We start from the raw sequence: 24653 nt of genomic DNA, 5'->3' as shown, positions 1-24653 counted from the left end.
TTGTCATTTAGTTCTTTGATGTTAAGGAACTTTTTATATTTGTGTGTGTGTGTGTGTGTGTGTGTGTGTGTGTGTGTGTGTGTACTAAATATATTTAAGCAGCTTAAGGAATACCTTAAATTGTTGTATCATAAAGGATTTTGTTACTTCTAAGATGTCATAAATTGAATATTTAAGATGTTATATTTGTAAATGACATTGATTTACAATAGTTGGTGACTCAGTGCTAATGGAATGTTCTTTCATTGTGATATCATGGAACCTTGTTATTTAATTAGCGCTTTGATTCTTTGTAATAATCTTGATAATACTTGACAGTTTACAAATCATTTTAGAGAATATATTTGAGAATTTAATATTTGATATATTGTTGTTGCCCAGATTTTAGCTTTGGATTAATCCCAATCTACTAAAAACTATGACCTTATGACAAATCTGAAACTAAACAAAAAAGGAGTGTGGAAAATCCAGAAATGATTATAATTTAAAGCTATTTTCTATAGTTTTCTGAATTTATCTTTAGATAGAACTGAGCAGAGCTGTGTTTTGCAGTTTCTACTGAGTATTAATATTTATAATAAGTAGGAAACATCTTCATCAGTGAGACTAAAATTATGTAATAAAGCATAACTATTGCATTTAAAAGTGATGAAATTAAAGAGTGTATGTGTATATGGTTAAATACTACAAATTAATATACTACCCAAATGGCTGTATCTTTAATAAATAAATTTATTGTTATGTAGAGTTTCTAAGCACATTTGGCCAAAGAATTTTTTTTTCTCAAGTTATTAAGGCATCATTTAACATCTGATGGTGTGGAGTAGAGACCCTGTCTTTTTGTGTTCCCTAGCTAGTGAAGTTTCCCACCTATTTGTCTGGCTAGTTCAAGAAGCTCTTACCAGTAAGTTTGTTAACACTGAGAAGATGTCTTTGCTGCTGACATTCTATTTTGTGACATGTTCTACTGCACAGTAAATGGCTTATGCAACCAAATAAAGAATTACCATGTACATTAAGTTATACCTGGCTTTGAAAAGGAAGATTGTAACCGTTACATTAGTTAGGTCTGGGAGAGTCATTTCACCTAGTAAAATGTACTATAGACAGTTTCTAAAGAGAGATCCAGGTTGTAAGTTCCAATTACATATTAATTATGTGTTTGTCCCACATAATCTATACCATTGCTGGAAAGCATCAGCAAAGACATGGTGCTCTAATGACTAACATTCATTTGGTTAATGTTCCCTTTTGCAAGAACACATCCCTTATTCTAAATATAACCAGCTCATTCTAAAATTATGTTATAACTTATATTTTAAAGCAGTTTTATATTACCAAAGGAGCATTACTTTTTTCTTTCATAATAAACATGAAGAAAGGTAGCCTTTACCTAAATAAAAGGAATTGACTGAACCAGTTAAATTGACTGAACCAACTTAAAAATATACATAGGAGAGACAACTGAAAAATAAATCTAAATGTTCATGAAATTCTACAAAAAGTCATTAGTTACATGTATAATTAATATTCACATTTTCTTTAGAGTTTTGGAGGATATGTCAATAATGAGATTGGTGAATTGAGACTTTAGATAATGAGAAAAGTTAGATATTAAAGCTGTATTATAGATGTAAAGTTGTATCAATTCATTGCTCTTACTTTTTAAGGTATATTGGGAAAATGTTACATAGGAAAAAAGGAGCTTCAGTTTTTTGAGCATAAAATATTTAAAAATCAAAGGGTATGGTGGAGTGTGGTGGTGCATGCCTTTAACCCCAGCACTTGAGAGGCAGAGGCAGGCTGACCTCTGAGTTCGAGGCCAGCCTGGTCTACGTAGTGAATTCCAGCACAGTCAGAGCTACATAGTGAGATACTGTCTCTCAAATCCAAAAAGGGGAAAAAAAATGAAAGGGAATGGAGAGATGATTCTATTGATAAAGTGCTTGCTACTCATGCTTAACTCATGTTAAAAAAAAAAAAAAAAAGCTAAGAATGATAAAGCACATGTGGTAATTCTGGTCTTGGAGAGGCAGAGAGAAGAGGATTCATACTGCTTGCTGGCCAGCTTTGTAGGCTAATGAGTGAGCTCCATGTCAAAGATACTTTTTTTTTTTTTTTTTTTGTGGGGGTAGAGATTTTAATATCATAAATCAGAGTGGGCCCGCCTTTCACTACCAAGCCCCCTCTGGGGCTTCCTATCTCTGTATTGCCTGGAAGGCTGCCTGCAGCCAGGGCTTCCCCCACCCCTAGGAAGATCCAGCACCAGCCTGAGAAGGGAGGCCACAGCAGCTAAGGAGTGGGAGAGGGAAGGAGAAAGAAGCGTGTGCGGGCGGGCGCATATGGGTGTGTACTTATGTGTGAGAACACAAGTAAAGTGTCAGGTTTATAGACACTGGCCCAGAGACAGTCTAGGATGGGAAAGGAGCCCCTGGCACCGTGGGCTCACTCTGTCCCGGGGACAGATAGAATGGACTAAGCGGGAAAGATCCCTAAGTCTGAGCTTTCAGGATTTGAGCCCTTTGAGTCTGGTGGAGTGACTGGTCCAGTCTGTGGGACACTTGGTCTGTCTCCTTTTGAAAGCCCTGGAAAGGTGGGAGGTAAGAAGCAGAGGGAGACAGGTTTCTGCTAGAAGAACTTGACTCCTCGGCCGTCACTGACAGTGATGATCTCAGCCTTGTGCTGCTGCTGTAGGGCCTGTAGAGCACGAAGAAGGGTCGCCTCATCCAGCCCATGGAACTCTTCATCCTCTGTGTCTTCCCCACTGGTCAGTTCATATAGGGTAAACAGAGTTGTTCTGGCCGCTCCTGGAAACCCACTGATTTTCCCCCATTCTTCTGGCCTCCGCCACATGATCAGGAAGTTAGACTTATTCTTATCCGACCACTCGAGGTTCCCTTTCTTCTGTAGTTCCTCTAATACAACCTGGATTGACTCTACAGGAAGTTTCCGCTGTAGCTTGACGTTGTTGAAGAGCGGGCTCTCCTGGGCTTCCGTCACCGTCATGCTGGACTGTTTGTCCAGGTGACAGAAACAGCCGGAGAGCACCAGGCGGCCAGCTGCTTCCGCCGAATGTCCACGTTCGGCTGTAACGTAAAGATGGGCGGGAAGCGGTACTGCCACGGCCACTTGAAACTCATCACCATCTTAGTCAAAGATACTTTTTTTTTTTTTGGAGTAGGTGTGATATTCTTTTTTTTTAAAATTTAATTTAATTTAATTTTACAATATAATTTAGTTCTACATACCAGTCACGTATTCCCTTGTTCTCCCCCCTCCCGCCCCCCTCCGCTTCCCCCCAGCCCACCCCCCATTCCCATCTCCTCTATGGCAAAGCCTCCCCCGAGGATTGAGATCAACCTGGTAGACTCAGTCCAGGCAGGTCCAGTCCCCTCCTCCCAGGCTGAGCCAAGCGACCCTGCATAGGCCCCAGGTTTCAAACAGATACTTTCTTAATAAATAAGGGAGACAGACATTCCTGAGGCATGACACCCAAGGTTGTCCTCCTGGCCTCCACATCTGCATGCACACATACTCAAGATACTTTCATAGTATTTGAGATCAGGAATTAAAGATATGAAAAAAATTTAGTCAAGACTGAAGTATACTGGCCTTACTATCAGTGTGAATTCATCATTCAGCTTCATAGAGATTTCTGACCGAATTGAGGAACTGCCTCCTTGAATTAGCCTTCGTTTATGTTTCTGTAGTCACGTTATTTTTTTTTGGCAAAATTTATGTTAGGAGGTTTTCTTGTACTTTTTTGTTATTTTATACTTAATATTTTATTATTTTGTACTTAATAGATTAGGCTAATATCTTATTACATACAATTATAAAATAAATTCTCTATTATTGAAGAGATGACAGAAGACCTACATTTGCTTCCAAGCACCCAAGTTGGGCAGCGCACAACCATGTAATTCCAGTGCCAAGGAACCCAGTTCTTTCTTCTCATCTCCGAAGGCGCCTGCACATATCCGGCATTCACTCATACTGTCAAACACACTTGAATAGAAACACTCATCTTTGTCCTGACAGTTATTTTCCTGTGTTTTGGATACATGGATTTTCTATTAATAAATTTTTTTTTCTGTTTCACCCTTCACAATATATTTCAAAGCTATTTGGTGGAAGAGGTGCTGCCAAGCACAGGGTTGACCCTTGGTGTTTAAACTCTGAGTTTGGACAGTCACATGATATGGAGCCACCATTATCCTAAGTATCATGGAATTTTCTTTTCCTTAAAGTCCTCTGTACCTCCTATTCATCACCTCCACCCATGCAAAGCCACCTTAAGATGAGATAAATCATACCTACTTCAGACTTATTTCCTTTTTAATATTTCTGCTGTTCTTCAAATAGAATCAGAAGTTTTGTAACTATTATAGCTGGGCATAGCTATGTCTTTTGATTACTTGAGCTCTGAACAGTTGGGGGTTTAAAGGTTTTGGTATTTTGCATTTTACTAGCTAGATAGGCAACCTATCTTACAAATGTAGAACTAAATGAAGGGCCATTTTCCATATCTGGCTGTCTTAGTTGCTTTGTCCTGCTGCAATAGGATATCCGAGACTGGGTCATTCATAAAGTTCTTTTTCTAGTTCTGGAGGATGAGAGAGTCCATATCAAAATGCCACCATCCCTAGCTCTCTGTCTGTTGAGGGTTGTTCTGCTTCTGAGATGGTGCCTGGCCACGTTCCCCAAAAAAGAGGAATGCTGTTTCTGCATGTAGCAAAATAATAGAAGGCAAAAGGGCATAAGTTTCTTATGTCAAGCAAGCAAGCTCTTTTATGAGGACGTTCATTCATCCATCCATGAAGGCAAGTCCTTATGACAAATACTTTTCGTAAAGTCCTTTCTCCTAATGCTGATGAGTTGGGAGTTTGCAGTACACGGATGTGGAGGGACTCAGAACAAAACACTGCTTTTGCGTCATATTGCTTTGAGCCTGGCTTGGTGACAACTATCAGTTTGGGTCAAATAGAGAAATAAATTTTTATAGTGATTGAAAACATGGGGGATTTTAGTAATTTTTAAAGTTACAAACAAGAGATATGAGAGAACTCTTACTTGGTAAGCTAGAGCTGAAGAAAGACAAACTTGGAAAAGATGAGAGCAAATTAGAATTAAGACCTTACTGAAGTACCCGGAGTCCACTAGATGGCAGATGGAGGTTACTCTTGGCTACATCAGATCTCACCGTTAGTCACTAGGTGAACAACCATTCTCCACGGCACAGAAAAGTTGTTGATGTATCTAGTTTCTTTTCCTGTTGCTGTCATAAAACAGTCTGACGGAGGTAGGTTTCTATTAGTTCAGAGTTCAGTGTCGAATTCCACCATGGATGGAAGTCAAGGCAGCAGGAAGTTGAAGCAGCCATTCACATTGCATCCCACGGTCAGAAGTCTGAGAGCCCTGAATGTACGCTGCTGCTGCTGCTGCTGTCTCCTTCAATTCAGTCTGTCCTCCTCTGTTTAAAATGAAGATAATCTCCCACAGCATGCTCAGAAGTCCATTTCTCAGGTTCTAGATCCTGTTGAGTTGGCCATCACAGTGAGTGAGTGGGCACGCAGAGAATCATGGAGAGTGAATTGTCCAGCCTGGCATTGGAAGTCATTAAGGACAGCATATTCTGGGATAGAGATTGGGACAGAGTGCTAGCACATGTCTTAATACTACACTCCCTTTACTGATAGTGCAGTTGCCGGAAATCAATAGGAAAAGGCCCTTCAGGATAAATTTGCACTGAAGGGCCTTTAGGATGTTCACTAGTACAGTTGTTGATCAGGTTCTAGTTGGGCATTGCTGAGAGGAAACACAAAACACCTTAGCTTTCTGCTCTTGCCTTCCTTGTTATGCAACATAATATTCAAGAATAAGTAATAATGAAAATATCAGGTTACTTATTAAAACCAAAGAACAGTGAAAATGTTTGAGCTAGTGTTTCCAAACACTAATGAATCTGATAACTTCATAAAAAAGAGCAATTCATGAGATAGAAATCTGGACCTATGGCAAGAATTCTGGAGTTGTTTTTGGTGATTGGGGCCTGGAGTGTGTGTTTCCATGTTCTTGTCCTCTTATTCAAATAATTGAAAATATGGGTTTATTGCAAAGGGAGCTAGGTAATTTTCTTTGGAGATAAGTGATAATACAGATTAAAGAAGGACATACTGTAAAGACTGATAGCAAGCCACATGAGTGAATACTCAAGAGCCCCAATTACTATTTAAAGCTTTTATGGAGCTCAAGAGGTCAAGTTGGTTAATAGGGGACATAGTTTGGGTGATTCTCTGTTTTGATTAGGTTATATAATCATTTCTGTACTGTGTATGTACCCATAATGCATCTGATTTTAATCATATGCATGCCCAGTTATGCATAGGCATATGATAAATAGGGGATTCTTCCTAATAGGTTACTAAAGGAAACAGTTTTTCTTTTTACTGCTCTTGCACCCCCAACAGTAGAGGTTGAATTGGCCCTTCTAGTTTACATACCTGGATACCTTAGGACTACACTTGCATGCTCTAAATTTGATTGTTTCCAGGGGTGGCAAAACTACCATTTGTTCAAAGATGGTAATGTGTGTAGCTTGATACAGGTCAGGGGTTGAAGGTGTTCCAAGGTTGCTAAGTGCATGCCTGGAAAGGAATGTGTGTGCATATACATATAAGTGAAGGAACTAGTGTATATAAGAGTAGGGTTGTGCATAACCCAAAATCAAATGGGGTTCCCAGAGTACCAAACTGTCTCCCCTGCTTGCCTACCTCAGAATTATATGAGTGTTTTCCTTAAACAAAACATCACGTACAATATAAAGCATTCCTTTTATTAAGGTGACCATTTAACTTTTTCATAATTATTTCTAGAAATAGAAAATTCTCTATAATTGAAATTCTTTGTTCCTTATTCTTGCTTCAGTTAAGCTATGACTTGCTTGTCTATGCCATCTACAGATCATTTATAATTTTACCTTTCAAGATGAACCTCACATATATTTCAGTCTTCCTACTATTAACATGTAATGTTGAGGTTAAATATTTAGTTTCTAAATTATTTCATGGGGTGAAGTTTTGTTATATCACTTTTTTTTTCTGGTTGCTTTCTATCTTTCAGTGTTGTGGGTTTTGTTTGAAATGCGACACCAAACGTCTAAGATGTAATAGAATTAAGCAGACTCTGAAATTGATTCTTAAATAGTTTGTTACTGTGCCAGATGGGGGATGTCTGAGGAGCGAGGGAAGTACAGGATAAGAGGTACCAACAAATAAGGTATGTGACTTCCAGACTAGCTTGGCTATATAGCTAGACCCTGAATTTAAAAGGTAGTAAAGATACAAGTTTAAACAGCTAAATCACCTGGGGGTTCATCCAGAGTGCGATGCATGAGCTGATCTAGGTGATGAAAGTTGGGTTTTCCATAAAGGAATTGGGCAAAAGTGCATTTATTCTTGATAAAGGTCATATTTGCAAAGATCTGAACAAAGTCCAGTACAAATACAGTGGTAAAAAGGATATGTTCTGAGTTATATGGGATGGAATTTGGACTTCTCAGTCAGGTAGATTCTGTTATGATTCCGTTGTTTACAAGCCCTTAGTTGTATACAAGTGAGCTTGATCTTCCTTGAGCTTACTCTTGGTGGTGATGGGGGATGAACCCAGGATCTTATTTGTGTTAGGCAGGTTCTGTACTACTGAGATTTTTCCATGGCTCCTTTACTCCTTGTAGTTTTTTTTTTTTTTTTTTTTTTCTAGTATGAACCCTTATAGCCAACAATTTTTATTTTGCAATACAATTCAGTTCTACATATCAGCCACAGATTCCCTTGTTCTCCCCCCTCCCGCCCCCCTCACCTTCCCCCCAGCCCGCCCCCCATTCCAATCTCCTCCAGGGCAAAGTAGTTTTAAGGGTAAATGAGAAAAGGTACAGCTGAGTACTTGTGTTCTCAGCAAATACTAGCTGCTATGGTGTTGATAATTTAGTTAAGGGAGGCACTAGGAATAAGACAAGGCTACTTCTACCCTTGTGCCTCCCTGCTCTATTCTCCACCAAGAACACATTCATTACAAACATTAGTTGATAGTGCACCTCTTCTCAAGTTGATACTTTCCTATCATAGTAAAATGTAAGTTCCTAACTTAGCGTAAAACCCCTTTGTAACATGGCAACAACTCTTGTCTCATCTCCTCAAACCAGAACATTTTCTTACACTCCATTTGCTTTGAGATTCGACTGCTTAGCCTTAACCTTCATAACTACATCTGTGCTCTCTCCTCCAGGTCTTTGCCCTGTTCTCTCCATCCGGATAAACTTGTCTCCATTACTCCATATTTGCTGTCATCAGATGTCTGCTTGGGGCCCAGCCTGACCAAACAGCCTTTTGTATTTGTCATTTGTCCTCTTCTTCACTTGATGTTGATGGCAGAGGCTTTATCTCATCCATTTACTAGTTCTTAGCGGTAAATGCCCCGTGAGTATGTGTTTACTGAAGAGCAGAAGCAGAAAGGATGGCTTGAACGTCCAGTTGAGATACCCATGTATTCTGCCAATTTTGTATTGTGTAGGCAAAGGGAGATTGGAATTTTTGGTGCATCTTACTATGTTTTCTTTCTCTCTAGGAGCTAGTGTCTTGTAAATGATAACCATGGCTGTGTACTATGTTCATTTCTTTAGATAGTAATACAAGTTAAACTTTTGCAATCTTTTTATTTTTGTTTAGGGACAAAACAGACCTGTTGTTGGGTTTTATCAGAAAAGAATAGTTTATATTATTTATATTATGTATTTTTGATTTTTCAAGGCAGGGTTTCTCTGTGTAGCCCTTGCTGTTCTGGACCTTTCTCTGTAGGCCAGCTAGCCTTGAATTCAGAGATCTGCCTGCCTGTCTCCCAAATGCTAGGATTAAAAGTGTGTGCCACCATGCCCAGCTAAATAATGTTTTTTAAATGGTCGAATAAAAAGTTAAAGTAGGAAATGGAAACAATTTGAAAGCCCTTCAATGAATGACTGGATAATGAAAATGTGGTAATATACACAATGGAATAGTATTCTGCTGTGAAGAAAAGAAGATATCATGAAATTTTCAGGTACATGGATGGACCTAGAAAAGGTTATGTGTGTGGGGTGGCTACCAACCAACCTCTCAGTTCCCCAGAGATTTTTTTGAGTGAGAGTAGCAGGAAACATTAGATAGAAGAATTTAGAGTGTGGAGATAAACAGATAGAAAATTACAGGATATCCTTGAAGAGGGCCTAGAACCTATTCCAACGGGCCCTGACTGTTTCTGCCCTAGGGTATTTATAAAAACGCCAAGGGGCGGAGCAAAAGACCTTCCCCCAGCACAGCCAAGTGCAGACCATCTCAGACACCTGCACTTAGGACTGTGGTCCAATCATCCTCTCTATGCAGACCTGCTGGGTAAATCCATAAGGAACCTGAAAATGAGCTCCCGCAGTTATGTTGAGTGAGATAACCCAGACCCAGAAAGGTAAATGCTGAATATTCTCATCTCAGCTCCAAGTCTTCAGATGTGAGTTTATTACATGAAGTAACTGCAGAAACTAGGAAAGTATAAAGAGATTGGGGGGCTTGAGAGGATACAGAACTTAGGAGGAGCTGGAGGGAGAAAAGGGAAGGAGGAAAGTGATATGATTATATTTTAACTAAGTAGGATAACAAAGGCTAATGGGGTCCAGCCCTTTTATAGTCTTTTCCCAGAGTTCCAGAAGAGACACTACCAGTGGTGGGTCAATTAATCTGAGGGATTCTCGAATAAATCTACTTACATGAAACTCTTTAGTTATACACTTTATTCTTCTGAGTCAGTTCTCTCTCTACACAGCTTCTATTCTGCTCTTACTTAGCTCCTTTCTTGCCTGATTTCTCTCTACATTTTCCTGCTTTTTCTGCTGTTCTTTCTAAGTTCTATCTCAATTCTCTCATCTAGTTCTTCCCCATCTAGTTCTTTTCCATCTAGTTCTTCCTCATCTTGTTCTTCCCCATCTTCCATCTCATTCTTCTAGTTCTCTCTTTAGTTTCTGTCCTCTAGTTTTCCCTAGTTCTCTGAGGTATTCAGTTATATAGCCATATAAAGCAGCAATTCTCTCACCAAGGCAAGGTCACAAAGGCTTGAATTCTTACAGGGTCAAACAGAGAGGAGATGAGATCTTCCCAAAGAGCAGTAATTGTCAGCTATCCTTTACAGCCCAAAGGGGAAGTGACTAATGGGGAATAGAGTCAACTGAGGGCTAAATCCAGTTAATAGATGGAAAAAAGGGAATTTATGTGCTCAAACTATATTCTTAGAAGTGATTAGAGTTAGTGATTAGGAACCTATAAGTCACTAAATCACGAGTGAAAATAAAACTGCCTTTTCTTTCCTTTGGAGCCATATCTGTCTTGGCTGTGCTATTTTCTGGCAGGGTGGAGGAAGTGTACTCAGTAGCTAGGCAACCTGAGTCACAGCTTGATGTACCTGGTAAGTAAAAACCCTTTAGTTCTGAGTTAAGAGATCTAGAGTTAGAGATAACACTTGGAGGAGAGGAGGGTTGAGCTTAATTAGCACATCTGCCAGTCCTGGGCAGTAGTCTCAGTGGATGCTTATCTAAATTGCAGTCTGTTCTTTGAAAGTCTGGGAAATATCTCAGATAAGATATTTTTATCTGCAGAAGGTCCTGGTCAGATGTCGCTAATGACAATAATTACAGAAAGGCCTGAAATTAGGGGTCTGGCTGTGTGACTGCTTTTAGCACAGTTGGGAGATGTATCCAAATACTTTAATTGTATAGGGGAAATTGTGCCCAATGAATGATCAAACACACTGTTCTAGGAATGGAAAGCTAAAATAGCACACGAGAAATTCATAGCAGGAAATGGCTAATATTCAAAAGCCAGTATCACCAAGACTCCGTAAGCCTTGGCTTTGTCCTCTGGAAAGGCCCTTGGCTTCTTCCAGGTATAGCTTTGTCATAGTCAGCTGAATTCCTACTTCATATTTCTGCAGCTGGCAGCAGCAGGAAATAACTCCACCTGGGGTGTTGGGGAATGAGGTCAGTACAAAAGGAGAAGGAGGGAGGGGGACAGATAACATCAAAGTCATTAGATAAAGCCTCAGGAAATCATTTATCTACCAAAAATTATATACAGTACATACAAGTCTCTCTCTCTCTCTCTCTCTCTCTCTCTCTCTCTCTCTCTCTCTCTATATATATATATATATATATATATATATATATATATGTTTGCCTTATGCTGACAATGCTCCCACAAGAGCCCTAATTAATCTAACAAAAACTCCAGTACCAGATAGGGGGAAACTTCTATTTGAGTTAGTGGTCAGGTGACTCCAAGAGACTCCCAAAACAATATAGGATCTTGCTGTTGCCCTTGGTTGCCTCCCAAAGGTTGAAGGCAAGTCCCTATTGCTCAAGATACTGCACACTTAGGACACAGGACTCGGATGGCTCAAGCTGGATCTAACTGGGAAGCCTCCTTCTTGTAGCCTAATTCCATAGTACCAGAAAGTACTGTGCAAGCTACCAAGGAGGGAAGCAATCAGTAGTCCTATTCAGCCATGATGCTTATAAACCCCAATACTGACCAGTGAGACAAGACATCCTAATGATACAACAGTGATACTCATATGTTGGCAGTAACCAACAGCTGATCATTTAGACTAAAGGCCCACTCAATAAGAGGGAAATCACGCCTTGTGCTAGAAACCAACATCCCAGGGCTAGTGAGGTCATGGGTTTTAGAAGAGAACATACTACTGCCACTTTATTAAATCAATGCAATTCCTAACTACCATCTAAATATTTTTATCCTTATACCACAGATAAGTTTAGCTCTTACTCCTCATCAAAGAAACCTCTTTACAGCAGGCAGAGACCATGACAGAAAACCACAACTGGACATAATGCCGAAATCTATGGATCATGGGTAGTCCAGCCCAAACTAATACACCTACAACACAGCTCCAGCACCCATGGTTCAGGAAACTTTGTGGAAGAAGGAGCAGATTGTGAGAGCCAGAGGACCAGAAGTGTGCTGCAAGACTGTGTATCCCAGAAATGGCTGCCTAAACAATACCTGAGCAGTGACAGTATCGGTAGACATGCTAATGTGGAAGGGGAAATCCTCATGGGATAGGTCTCCTTAGGCAACAAATGATAGTTGAGAGATGGAAAGTCTCTCCCAGGAACGATCCCCATAATTGGCTACATAAAACAAAGTGGTCAGCTCTGAAACAATATGCACACAAACAACAAAAATAGACTCAGCTGTTATATTTACACACACACACACACACACCACATATGTGCATATATATATATATATCTCCATCAATTTCGTATCTATCTCCTGCGGATGATTTAGCATGACCTCTCCAATCCCACATAGTTCCAACAGAAACCATGTATTGTGCTGTTGTCTCATATTGCTACTGAACACTGCAAATGACAGGGCTTTGGCTAACTTCAGTGCTGATAAATTTTTTTTTTTTTTTTTGGTTTTTCGAGACAGGGTTTCTCTGTGTAGCTTTGCGCCTTTCCTGGAACTCACTTGATAGCCCAGGTTGGCCTCGAACTCACAGAGATCCGCCTGGCTCTGCCTCCCGAGTGCTGGGATTAAAGGCGTGCGCCATCACCACCCAGCTAAGTGCTGATAAATTTTGAGTTCTCCTTCTTCCCTTTTGTATGTGACCACTCAGATAATTCATCCTTCTTCTGTGGGTAGAACATCTGTCCTCATTAGGGCTACTCATCTCACCCACTGCTCTCTTGCTCATGCTTACCTTAGTTTAGGTTTGTCATTAATACTAATTTCTCTTCTATTTGTGTGCATGTGGCGTGCGTTCTACTTGTGCTTTCACGTTACTGCTGCAGGTATCGATGCTTTGTATATTTTTTTCTTATCTTTAGAGTATTATTTTGAATTTATGATCTTTTTATGGGTTCAATTTATTCCATTTAACTACAAGGTAAGTGTAATATCCAGAGACCAGATTGTCAAAATCTGGCTCATGGGAGCTCCCTGGAAGGATGAGTGGAGAATGATGCAGGCTATCTGTGTTAGTACTGAATTGTAAAGATTATGTAAGAGCCAATATTTGTTCTCTTAAGCCTGCTGAGTGCCATTGCCGTGGTGTCTGCTCTGTGTAATCAGACCTGACAATGGAGACTTTATGCAAGAAAAAAAAATTTACAAGTCGTCAACTGAAATGAGCACTTTAGGTGAAGCAGGAAGAGAGGTCTAAGAATGGACTGCCAGAACACTTAGTCTAGCCCAGTATAATGCAACACGAATACAGGTGTTTTGAAAGATGGAAGCAGGAAAACGGCATTTGTAACATCTGGCAGTTGGGTGGTAAAAAAAAGGAAACTTCCTTGAGAAAGGCCATGCAATATTGGAGGCAACAAGGGGGCCCCAGAAGAAATTTAACTACGGTCACTAAAGACTTGTTCTTTAAAAAGTAATTTCTTGGGCTGAGGATGCAACTCAGTTGGTAGAGTGCTTGCCTAGCGTACACAGAGCTCTGGGTTTCATCCATCATAAAACCTGGCCTGGTGGTGCATGCTTGTAATCTTAGCACCTGGGAGGCTGAAACAGTGGGATCAGAAGTTTTAACATCATCCTTGACAACATAGCAGGAAGTTTGAGGTAAGTTTGGGCTACATATGGCCCTTCCCTTTCTCCTCCCCCACCCCAGTTAACACATACAAGCACACAAAAGAAAAGAAATAGAAAAATGAAGCAAAAATCAAAAATGAAACATTTTTCCCCTAAAAGTTTGTATAGAACATATGTGAGAAGGTCTACCTAAAATCTCCAACTTACAGCTGGAAGGGATTGATTCCAGGAGAGAGCTTAACGCTTCTTGAATGGATCCAATGTAGGTAAGGTAGGTGAAAATTTGAACAAAGTATGATGTCGTATCATTATCAGCAGTGTGAGAACTCTACGTGGATTGTTTTTCCGCTGAAGGGAAAGAGACAGGATTAATTAATTTTACATAATCCAATGGAATCTTGAAAGAATGAGAAAGCTGAGAAGTCAACAGTTTGATGTTTTTCGAAGTATTATCACTAACTCAAGCTGCAGAACTGTGTCTATTATATTCTGTGCTGTTCTGCTATAACAAAATAACTGAGGCTGGGAAATTTATAAAGGAAGCAAGCTTATATGGATTATGACTCTGATGCCTGGAAAGGCCAAACAGCATAGGAGAAAAGTGGAAAGGGAGTCAATTGCAGAAGGCTCAATGTAAAATATAGAACCAAAATGGCTGAACTTGGTTTTTGACAATTCATTCTCAATGGAATAAATTTAGTAACGAGAGAGTTGACACAGTGCTCTATACAACACTAATCCATTCTTAAGGCTAGAGACCCTGTGACCTAATTACTTTTCATTAAGTACTACATCTTATGGTTTCTACCACCTCAGAACCCTCTCACTGGAAAACACATATCTGCTGCATGAATGTTTGCTTGGTAATCCGTATTCACACCAGTAAGGCCATTTATTCTAGCTTTAATAATTCATATACATAAGGAAACTGACTTAGCAAGGATATGGAATACAGCTAAATCAGTAAAATATTTTTATATTACTTCAAAAGTTCTAGGATGCTCTGATTTTCTTCCATTTATTTCATGAGTTGATTCCCATCCAATGCTTGCTAGTTTTTCATAAGAGCAAAGGCATTTCTCAAAGGAGTATTGGTGCGTGTGGAAGCACTGGGGATATGTATTGATCTTTTCCCCACAATCAGGTAAATCCAATGTATGTTACTGATTTGCTTTGGGGCCAGTAAAATGCCTTTTCTGTCTTGATATCAGGGTACTATAAAACGTACTTTAAAATGTTTGCTTTTCCTTGTGCATTTGTTAGCTGGAGTGAATCATTGCATTGCAATATAGTTGAGGTACAGGTCCCTTCTTGACCTCATAACTTTTAACATTGTCTGGTACATGAGGTCCACTCTGACGGCCACTCATCCTCTTAGAGCTAAGCAGCAGATAAGATATATTTGCAAAATGAGAACATTAATGAATCTTGTTAGTGTAGACATTTCATGCCCAACACTTCCTTGTCAGCCTCTCCACAATCATCCGGCTGATGTCACTAATTGCTCCAGAGTTCATATGTTCAACCACTTCAGTATAAACTTGGCAGGCTAAGGTAGTACAATGAGCTACTTACGATTGGTCAGTGCCTGTGCCCTTTAGGTTGTTAAATATTTGGGGGAAAAGTCAGGCTACTAGTAAATAAAATATTTCCTGTTGGGTTTAGCAAGTGGGAACAAGTGATAACAGAAGTGGGTACAACTTGTTAATAGACTTAAGAACCACAGCCCTTTCTTCTCTCTCAGGATGGCATAGAGAAGGATCTATTGGCCCAGTTTTTTTTAAAAGGATATTCAAACAATATTCTCTTGTGCCTTGATATGTTCTTGGAAAATAAACAGAAGTTGTCTAAACCCATCCCACCCAGCCCATGATCGCTTCCTCTCCTTCAAGATCCCTCTTCTGGTATCATGACCTGCAGTGCAAACTCAAAACTCACGTCATGAGTTATAGTGATATCTATCTAGATTACCCTTTGCTGGATAACGCAGTTACCAGCTCTTGCACTTGCTATATTTATTATTAGTATTGCCTACTCCTCGAGATGGAGATAAGCATTCCAAAGAAGGAAGTCTGCAGCAAATCCCAATGGGAACTAAAAAGGAGAAGGGTTGTAAATATGTTTTTGATTGGTGGTAAAGTAGACAGACCAAGTGTGTAATAGTGAGCCAAGTGTGTAACAGTGAGGTACACTGTTAACTGTAGAGAGTCCCTACCCAGATTTCATGAGTTTTTCTTGTTATATAACATTTGTCCCTTACAGGATCCATCTCATCTAAAGGTCATGTTTCCCATAGTCACTTCCTTTTGTAACAGTTACAGTTAAGACTTAGCCACTTTTAAAATGGATTTATTTCTTTTTGAAGTAAAAATATGATTTTAAAGTTATTATCCAGAGTAATGAGTTTCATTATGGTATTTTCATGCTTTATTCTGATTTCCCCCTGTCAGCCACTGCCTGTAGTCACCATTCTGCTCTCAGGTCATGTATATTTTATTATCTTTCCTTCCCTTTCTCCTTTTGAGTCTTCTTTTATAGTCCCCCCTCTATACATTTCTATTCTCTGTGTCTTTCAGTCTCTCTGTCTTTCTCTCTGACTCTCATTTTCACACACAGACACACATAAACACATAGGCATTGACACACATACACATACATACACAGAGATGCAAATATCAAATTCAGTTTTTATGGCTGAATAGAATTTCATCACACAGACATATCACATCATTCTTTTTCTTTTCTTCTTTGTTTGTTTTGCCTTTAAGACAGGGCCTAGTTAAGTTTTTCAGGCTGACCTTGATCTCACTCTGAGTTTGAGGTGGACCTTGAACTTGTGGTTCTCCTGCCCCATTCAGCCCAATAGCTGGAATTACAGGCTTGTACCACCATTCCGGACAATTTTCAAAGATAACTACAATGGATATATAGCTTCTTTGGGAGTGAAATATCTGGGCTTGAATATGTTGTTCCATGACTTCTTGATTTTAATGTTACTAATGAAAGACACCCAGCCCCCCTGCCTAACATAGCTTAGCTCAGTTGCATTTGGAAAAAAGGCCTGAGAGGTACCGAGGAGTTCAGTCAGCCACCTAGCCCCAGAGCAAGGAACTAAAAGGTCAGAAAAAGGTCGGGAAAACCCCCTGTACCCTAGACAGAAGCTCGGGGAGAAACCACGAGCTGACCTGGGTTTGAACCTGGCCTCATCCAATCAGAGCTGGCCTCATTTGCATCACCCAATCAGAACCCGGTAACCAGGCTTCTTGTTTCTGTACCCGTGCCCGGCCCTATAAAAACCCTCTGTTCCAGCCCGTGCGCGCGCCAGTCACTTGAGCTTCTTGAGAGACTGTGTCGCCCCGGGTACCCGTGTTCCGGAATAAAGCCTCTTGCTGTTTGCATCTGATTCGTGGTCTCGGTGTGCTCCTTGGGCGAGGGTCTCTCCTGAGGGAAGATTGCCGTCAAGGGGTCTTTCATTTGGTGCGTTGGCCGGGAATAGAGACTCCCCACCTCGGAACCACCGACCCACTGTCAGGAGGTAAGCTGGCCGGCCACTGTATGTCTTGTCTCAGTCTGTCTATTTGTGTCTGTCTCTGTTTTCGTCAGGCACCTAATTCAGGTACGGCTACGGAGATCGAGGTTCCTCCGTGTAATTCAGGTTCAGGTACGGCTACGGAGATCGAGGTTCCTCCGTGTAATTCAGGTTCAGGTACGGCTACGGAGATAGAGGTTCCTCCGTGTAATTCAGGTTCAGGTACGGCTACGGAGATCGAGGTTCCTCCGTGTAATTCAGGTTCAGGTCAAGGGTTTTCGGGGCCACACCCACATACGTGGTGCTGGTAAGAGAACGGAGATAGAAGTTCCTCCGTTTCCCCGTCTACGGAGATCGAGGTTCCTCCGTGTAATTCAGGTTCAGGTCAAGGGTTTTCGGGGCCACACCCACATACGTGGTGCTGGTAAGAGAACGGAGATAGAGGTTCCTCCGTTTCCCCGTCAGGTATTCAGGGTCAAGTATTATTCAGGTTCAGGTATTCAGCTGAGTCGGTGGAGGCTGAAGGAGCTGACGAGCTCGGACTTCGCCCACCGAAACCCGGGAAGACGTTCCAGGGGTCGTAATTCAGGTTCAGGTACGGCTACGGAGATCGAGGTTCCTCCGTGTAATTCAGGTTCAGGTCACGGTTTTTCGGGGCCACTCCCGTATCAGAAAGATACGTGGTGCTGGTAAGAGAACGGAGATCGAGGTTCCTCCGTTTCCCCGTCTACGGAGATCGAGGTTCCTCCGTTTTCGGGTTCAGGTAACAGGTTCAGGTAATTTCTGCTTTCGGTTTTACGCCGAAGCCGCGCAGCGCGAATTTCTGTCGTCGGTCTTGTCTTTTTGGTTATTGTTACTTGCCTAACACTTCTTTATCTAGAGACCACCATGGGGCAGGCCGTCACCACCCCATTGAGCCTAACCACGGATCACTGGTCCGATGTTAAGGCCCGAGGAAACAATGAAGGTGTCATTGTTAAAAAGAAAAGATGGATCACTCTCTGCAAGGCCGAATGGGTCATGATGAATGTTGGCTGGCCGCGAGAAGGATCCTTTAATCTCTCTCTTATCTCACAGGTGGAGGGCAAAGTCTTCGCCCCTAATCCCCATGGACACCCCGACCAGGCCCCGTATATCGCCATCTGGAGATCTCTGGTCGAGGATCCATTTCCATGGGTCGGGCCTTTCCTTCCACAGCCCCCTCCAGTCTCTGGGCCCTTGGCGCCCCTCAACCCGGGCTCTTCCCTTTTCCCTGTGCTCCCTCACACGGAGACTCCCAGGCTCCCTGTCCTTCCCCCGGACCCTAGCTCCCCTCTCGTAGATCTCCTGGTGGAGGAGCCCCCTCCCTGTCAGGCTGGACCTGCTCGGCGACCCGGCGAGGTGGGGGCGGCTCCCGCCGCCGCGGCGGCGGTGACAGCGGCGGCAGCAGCGGCGGCAGCGACGGCAGCAGCAGCGGCGGCGGTGGCGGCGGCCGCATTAGCGGCCGCGATCCGGCCGTTGGCAGATGCTGAGGTTTACGACTGTCAGCAGCTCCTGCAGACCCTCTTAACAGTAGAGGAAAAGCAGAGAGTTTTCCTGGAGGCCCAGAAGCAGGTTCCGGGCGGCGACGGGAGGCCCACCCAACTCCCGAACATCATCAATGCGGCTTTTCCCTTGACTCGCCCTAACTGGGACTTCAATACACCTGAAGGTAGGGAGCATCTACGTCTCTATCGCCAGTTGCTCTTGGCGGGTCTCCGAGCGGCCGCTAGAAGGCCTACCAATTTGGCTCAGGTGAGGAATGTGATGCAGGGAAAGGAAGAGACACCCGCTGCATTTCTGGAAAGATTGAGGGAAGCTTATAGGATGTATACTCCGTATGATCCGGAAGATCCAGGTCAGGCTCCAGGTATTATTCTGTCATTTATCTATCAGTCTAGTCCAGACATCAGAGCCAAATTGCAGCGGTTGGAAGGTTTACAGGCGTTAGAGTTGCCAGACCTAATGAAGGAGGCAGAGAAAGTATTCAATAAGAGAGAAACTCCTGAAGAGCGTGAGGAAAAGAGATGGCAGAAACAAGAGGAAAGGGATAGGAAACAGCATAGGGAGATAAAGAAAATTCTGACCGCCGTTGTATCTCAGAGACAGCGGAGAGAGGGAGACAGGTCGAGAGAACGAAGGAGGCCACCCCTAGATAAAGATCAATGTGCTTGCTGCAAGGAGAAGGGACATTGGGCCCGAGAATGCCCCAAGAAGCCACAAGGACCCCGCCGGCCCAAGCCCAAGACCGTGGACCTCCTTAGTCTGAAGGACTAGGGGGGGGGTCGAGGCCAGGAGCCCCCCCTGAGCCTAGGACATTCAGTCCTAACTCATGCCGGAGTGCCTCTTAGCCGGCATTCTGCACTGGTGCAGGGGGCAACTGGAAACAAGAGATATTATTGGACTATCGAGAGAAAAGTTCAACTGGCTTCAGGGCAAGTAACTCACTCCTTTCTGCACATACCTGAATGCCCCATCCGCTGTTAGGACGGGACCGACCAACCAAATTAAAGGTGCAAATCTATTTTGATGAGAAGGGACCGAGGGTCACGGGCCCCAGAGGGGGCCCTCTGCAAATCCTGGCCTTCAATTTAGAGGAAGAGTACCGCTTGTTTGAATCAGAATCCCCGGAAAAGTCACTTAAGGAGTTACAGGACTGGCTGAGAGAGTTTCCCCGAGCCTGGGCAGAGACGGGGGGCCTGGAGTTGGCATGCGAATACCCCTCTCTTGCCCGTTAAGAAACCGGGGACAGGGGACTACAGGCCGGTCCAGGATCTAAGAGCCAGGAGTCGGACTGAGTGCCTAGAAGGCACTCGGGCCTTACTGGCCAGGCTTGGACAGAAGGGCTACAGAGCCTCGGCCAAAAAGGCACAAATTTGCCGAGATAAGGTTACTTACCTAGGCTACACCCTGACTGGGGGGGCAGAGATGGTTGACGGAGGCAAGAAAAGAGACAATATTCTCCATTCCCCCTCCTCGTAGCCCCCGCCAAGTTCGGGAATTCCTGGGTATGGCTGGGTACTGCCGCTTATGGATCCCCGGGCTCGCCGACTTGGCCGCCCCCCTATATCCCCTCACTAGACCAGGGGTAATGTTCCAATGGGGAGAGGAACAGCAGGAGGCATTCCAACGGATCAAACAGGCCTTACTTGAGGCCCCGGCTCTGGGTCTGCCAGATATTACCAGGCCCTTTGAACTGTTTGTAGACAAGAACTCGGGTTTTGCTAAAGGGGTACTGGTGCCAAAACTGGGACCTTGGAAGAGACCTGTAGCATACTTGTCTAAGAAATCAGACCCCGTGGCCACAGGATGGCCTCCCTGCCTCCGCATGGTGGCAGCCATTGCAGTTCTACTTAAGGATGCCGGGAAACTGACCCTAGGCCAGCCCCTGACTGTACTGGCCTCCCATGCCGTGGAGGCCTAGGTCCGACAACCACCCAACAGATGGCTTTCCAACGCCAGGATGACTTATTATCAGGCCTTACTCCTGGACTCAGACCGGGTTACGTTCGGAACCATAGTTTCCCTTAACCCTGCCACCTTGCTGCCGCTGCCTAGCCCATCTATAGAGCATGATTGCCTCCAGATTTTGGCCGAGGCACATGGCACCCGCCCTGACCTGACGGATCAGCCGCTTAAGAACTCAGACGTCGTTTGGTACACAGATGGGAGCAGCTTCCTGGAAGGAGGAGAACGCAGGGCTGGGGCAGCTGTCACCACTGAGTCCGAAGTGGTATGGGCCTCGGCCCTCCCGCCTGGGACTTCGGCCCAGCGAGCGGAACTGATCGCCCTCACCTAGGCCCTTCGGATGGCAGAAGGTAAGAAACTCATCGTGTATACAGATAGCAGATACGCCTTTGCCACTGCACATGTCCATGATGAAATCTACCGGCGGAGAGGCCTGCTAACATCCGCAGATAAGGAGATCAAGAACAAAAAAGAAATCCTGGACCTCCTGAAGGCCCTGTTTCTCTCGCTCCAGCTTAGTGTTGTCCACTGCCCAGGGCACCGAATAGCCAAGGGAAACCGGCTGGCAGATTTGACCGCCCGGACAGTGGCATCCCAGCCAACAGGGAGCAGCCAGTTAATGGCTATACAGGACACTCCGGAGCCTCCTCCGCCCGGGAGAGAGCCCATGCCATACAGCCCCGAAGACCATGAGTTAGCAAAGAAAATGGGGGCGGACTGGGACCCACAGAGGCAAGCCTACATGCTGGGGGACCGAATGGTCATGCCTACCTCCCACACCCAGTGTATGTTACAGTCCCTCCATGCCTTAACTCATTTAAGTGAAGCAAAAGTAAAGACTTTGATAGACAGAGAAAACACCGGAACAATTTTGCTAAACCAAAATCGGGTACTCAGATGGGTGACTTCTACCTGCCCCGCATGTGCCCAGGTCAATGCAGGTAAAACACACCCAGCCAAAGGAGCCCGTCTGAGGGGCCACCGTCCCGGTGTACACTGGGAGACGGACTTCACAGAAATAAAACCCGGACTCTATGGGTACCGGTACCTCCTGGTCTTTGTGGACACCTTTTCAGGATGGATTGAGGCATTTCCAACCAAGAATGAAACGGCTAACGTGGTAACAAAGAAACTGTTGGAAGAGATCTTCCTCAGGTATGGGATGCCTCAGATACTGGGGTCAGACAACGGGCCGGCCTTCGTCTCTCTGGTAAGTCAGAAAGTGGCCAAATTATTGGGGGTTAATTGGACCGCCCCCAGAGTTCAGGACAGGTAGAGCGAGCTAATAGGCTGTCTCTGGATATGTCACTGGCCCTAATGGTACCTATTGGGCATGTAATACCGGGCTCACCCCCTGTGTTTCAGCCTCAACCCTCAATGCTACCTCTGATTTCTGTGTGCTCATCGAATTGTACCCAAGGATAGTTTACCATACCCCAGAGGAGATTTACTCACACTTCGAACTGGGAAGGGACCTCCACCGATATAAAAGAGAACCGGTGTCCCTTACCCTGGCATTATTACTAGGAGGGCTGACTATGGGAGGAATAGCAGCCGGAGTAGGGACCGGTACCACAGCCCTGCTGGAAACCCAGCAATTTAGGCAGTTCCAAATGGCCATGAATCAAGACTTACAGGCCTTGGAGGAGTCAATAAGTGCTCTAGAAAAATCCTTAACTTCCCTTTCTGAAGTAGTACTACAAAATAGAAGAGGCCTAGACATTCTGTTTTTACAGGAAGGGGGATTATGCGCCACCCTCAAGGAGGAATGCTGCTTCTATGCCGACCACACTGGGGTAGTACTAGATAGTATGGAAAAATTAAGAAAGAGACTAGAACAGAGACAAAAATTCTTTGAAGAGCAACAGGGATGGTTTGAAGGATGGTTCAGAAGGTCCCCCTGGCTCACCACCCTCGTTTCCACCCTTCTGGGACCCCTTCTGATTCTATTACTCCTCCTGACGTTTGGGCCCTGTATCCTGAGTAGACTTGTCCAATTTATCAGGGAACGCGTCTCTATTGTTCAGACTTTGGTATTAACCCAGCAATACCAAAGGCTTAACCAGATGGAACTCGAGCCACGTCACCAATCTTCCCCATGAATGGAGGATTCCATTCCCGCAATAAGAAAATGGGGGAATGAAAGACACCCAGCCTCCCTGCCTAACAGTTGCTTTTGGAAAAAAGGCCTGAGAGGTACCGAGGAGTTCAGTCAGCCACCTAGCCCCAGAGCGAGGAACTAAAAGGTCAGAAAAAGGTCGGGAAAACCCCCTGTACCCTAGACAGAAGCTCGGGGAGAAACCACGAGCTGACCTGGGTTTGAACCTGGCCTCATCCAATCAGAGCTGGCCTCATTTGCATCACCCAATCAGAACCCGGTAACCAGGCTTCTTGTTTCTGTACCCGTGCCCGGCCCTATAAAAACCCTCTGTTCCAGCCCGTGCGCGCGCCAGTCACTTGAGCTTCTTGAGAGACTGTGTTGCCCCGGGTACCCGTGTTCCGGAATAAAGCCTCTTGCTGTTTGCATCTGATTCGTGGTCTCGGTGTGCTCCTTGGGCGAGGGTCTCTCCTGAGGGAAGACTGCCGTCAAGGGGTCTTTCACTAATGAGAGATTTTGGAATAATAATCTGTATTTGCCTTTGTAGTTAGGTAGGTGTTTGCCCTTACTGCTTTTAATATTATGGTTCTAGCTTGTTTTGAGGTTTTTTGCTTCATATTTCTCACATCATGGAGAGGTTCTTCTCTGATCATGTCTTGTTTTAAAAAGATTTATATATATTTATTAAATATAAATAATATGTTTATATTATATATACATTATAATTTTTTTCCATATAACATTTTGATTGATTTTCTGGGAGTTTCACATTATGTGGCCTGATCACAATCCTTTCCCAGTCCTTTCATGTCTGTCCCCTCTTGTGATTCCCCCCCACAAATAAGTAAAAGGTAAAAAGGAAAAAAAAAGGAAAAAATTTCATTTTGTGTTATCTATATACTCACTGCAGCATGGTCAAATTCTTAGCAGCCTGTCCCTTGAGACAAAGCTGAGTCCTTCCCTTCCCACACCTCTACCAGAAGCCTTCAGTAGTGGAGAGCTACTCCTTGACATCTCCATCACAATTTTTAAGGATTTTATTTGATGGCTTCCTGTCTAGGTGTTACTTTTTTTTTTTGCGGGGGAGGGGAAGACAGGTTGGGATATGGGTAGGAGTTGTCACAGGGGCCTTCCATGTCTCTCCTCAACTGTGTATCTGCAGTCATTGATGTCATGGCAAAAGTAGTCTCCTTGCTCTTTGAAGTCAGCCAGAACACAGATCATGGGCCTCCACTTGGTTTCTGGTGACAGCGCAGAACACAATCGTGGCCTCCTGTTGCAGCAGGACCATAGACTCAGACAGCTTTCAGAGGCTACCCAGACAATGGACATCAACATGGCCTTAGGTGGCAGTGCAGGTCACCCACATCAATATGACTTCCAGTGGCAGCACAGCCTATGTATACCAAAGTAGCTTCAGGCTGCAGCAAAGGCCACAGACATCTGCATGGCCTTTGGTGGTAAGACAGGCCACAGACATCAGCACAGACTCCTGCTTCAGCAGGACCATGAACCCAGACATGGCCCTTGATGGCAGATATATATTAAAAATATATATTATATATAATGATTTTTATCTTTGCAGATATCCCGTTACTAACTTTATGAGTTCCTTGGGCTCTTCCTCTCTTGCTTTCTGTGGAATAGCAACTTTTCTTATCTCCACACTTCTCCTTTAGTAAGTCACACGGTAATATTGTGTAGTCCATCATCTGACTTAAAAATCCCATTAAAAATCACATTTTTGTCTTTTCAATTGACATAGGACAATTTGACACGTTTATGAAAGATGATGTTTGCATTTTGTTTCGTGTAGACAATGTGTAATGATTGATTAAGATAATTGGCATATGTAATCACCCTGTGACATCATTTCCTTGTTCTGAGAAAAATAAAATAA

General features: G+C 43.5%; 1 pseudogene; it reads right to left on the bottom strand.

Moving 5' to 3' along the window:
* Positions 1 to 2504: 2504 nt before the first annotated feature.
* LOC131896075 (vacuolar protein-sorting-associated protein 25-like) lies at positions 2505 to 3146 on the bottom strand (annotated as a pseudogene).
* Between the last annotated feature and the right edge of the window lie 21507 nt (positions 3147 to 24653).

Source organism: Peromyscus eremicus, chromosome 19 (genome assembly GCF_949786415.1).
Source record: "Peromyscus eremicus chromosome 19, PerEre_H2_v1, whole genome shotgun sequence".
In the NCBI taxonomy this organism is placed as follows: Eukaryota; Metazoa; Chordata; class Mammalia; order Rodentia; family Cricetidae; genus Peromyscus; species Peromyscus eremicus.
This window is presented reverse-complemented; position numbering and strand designations above follow the sequence as displayed.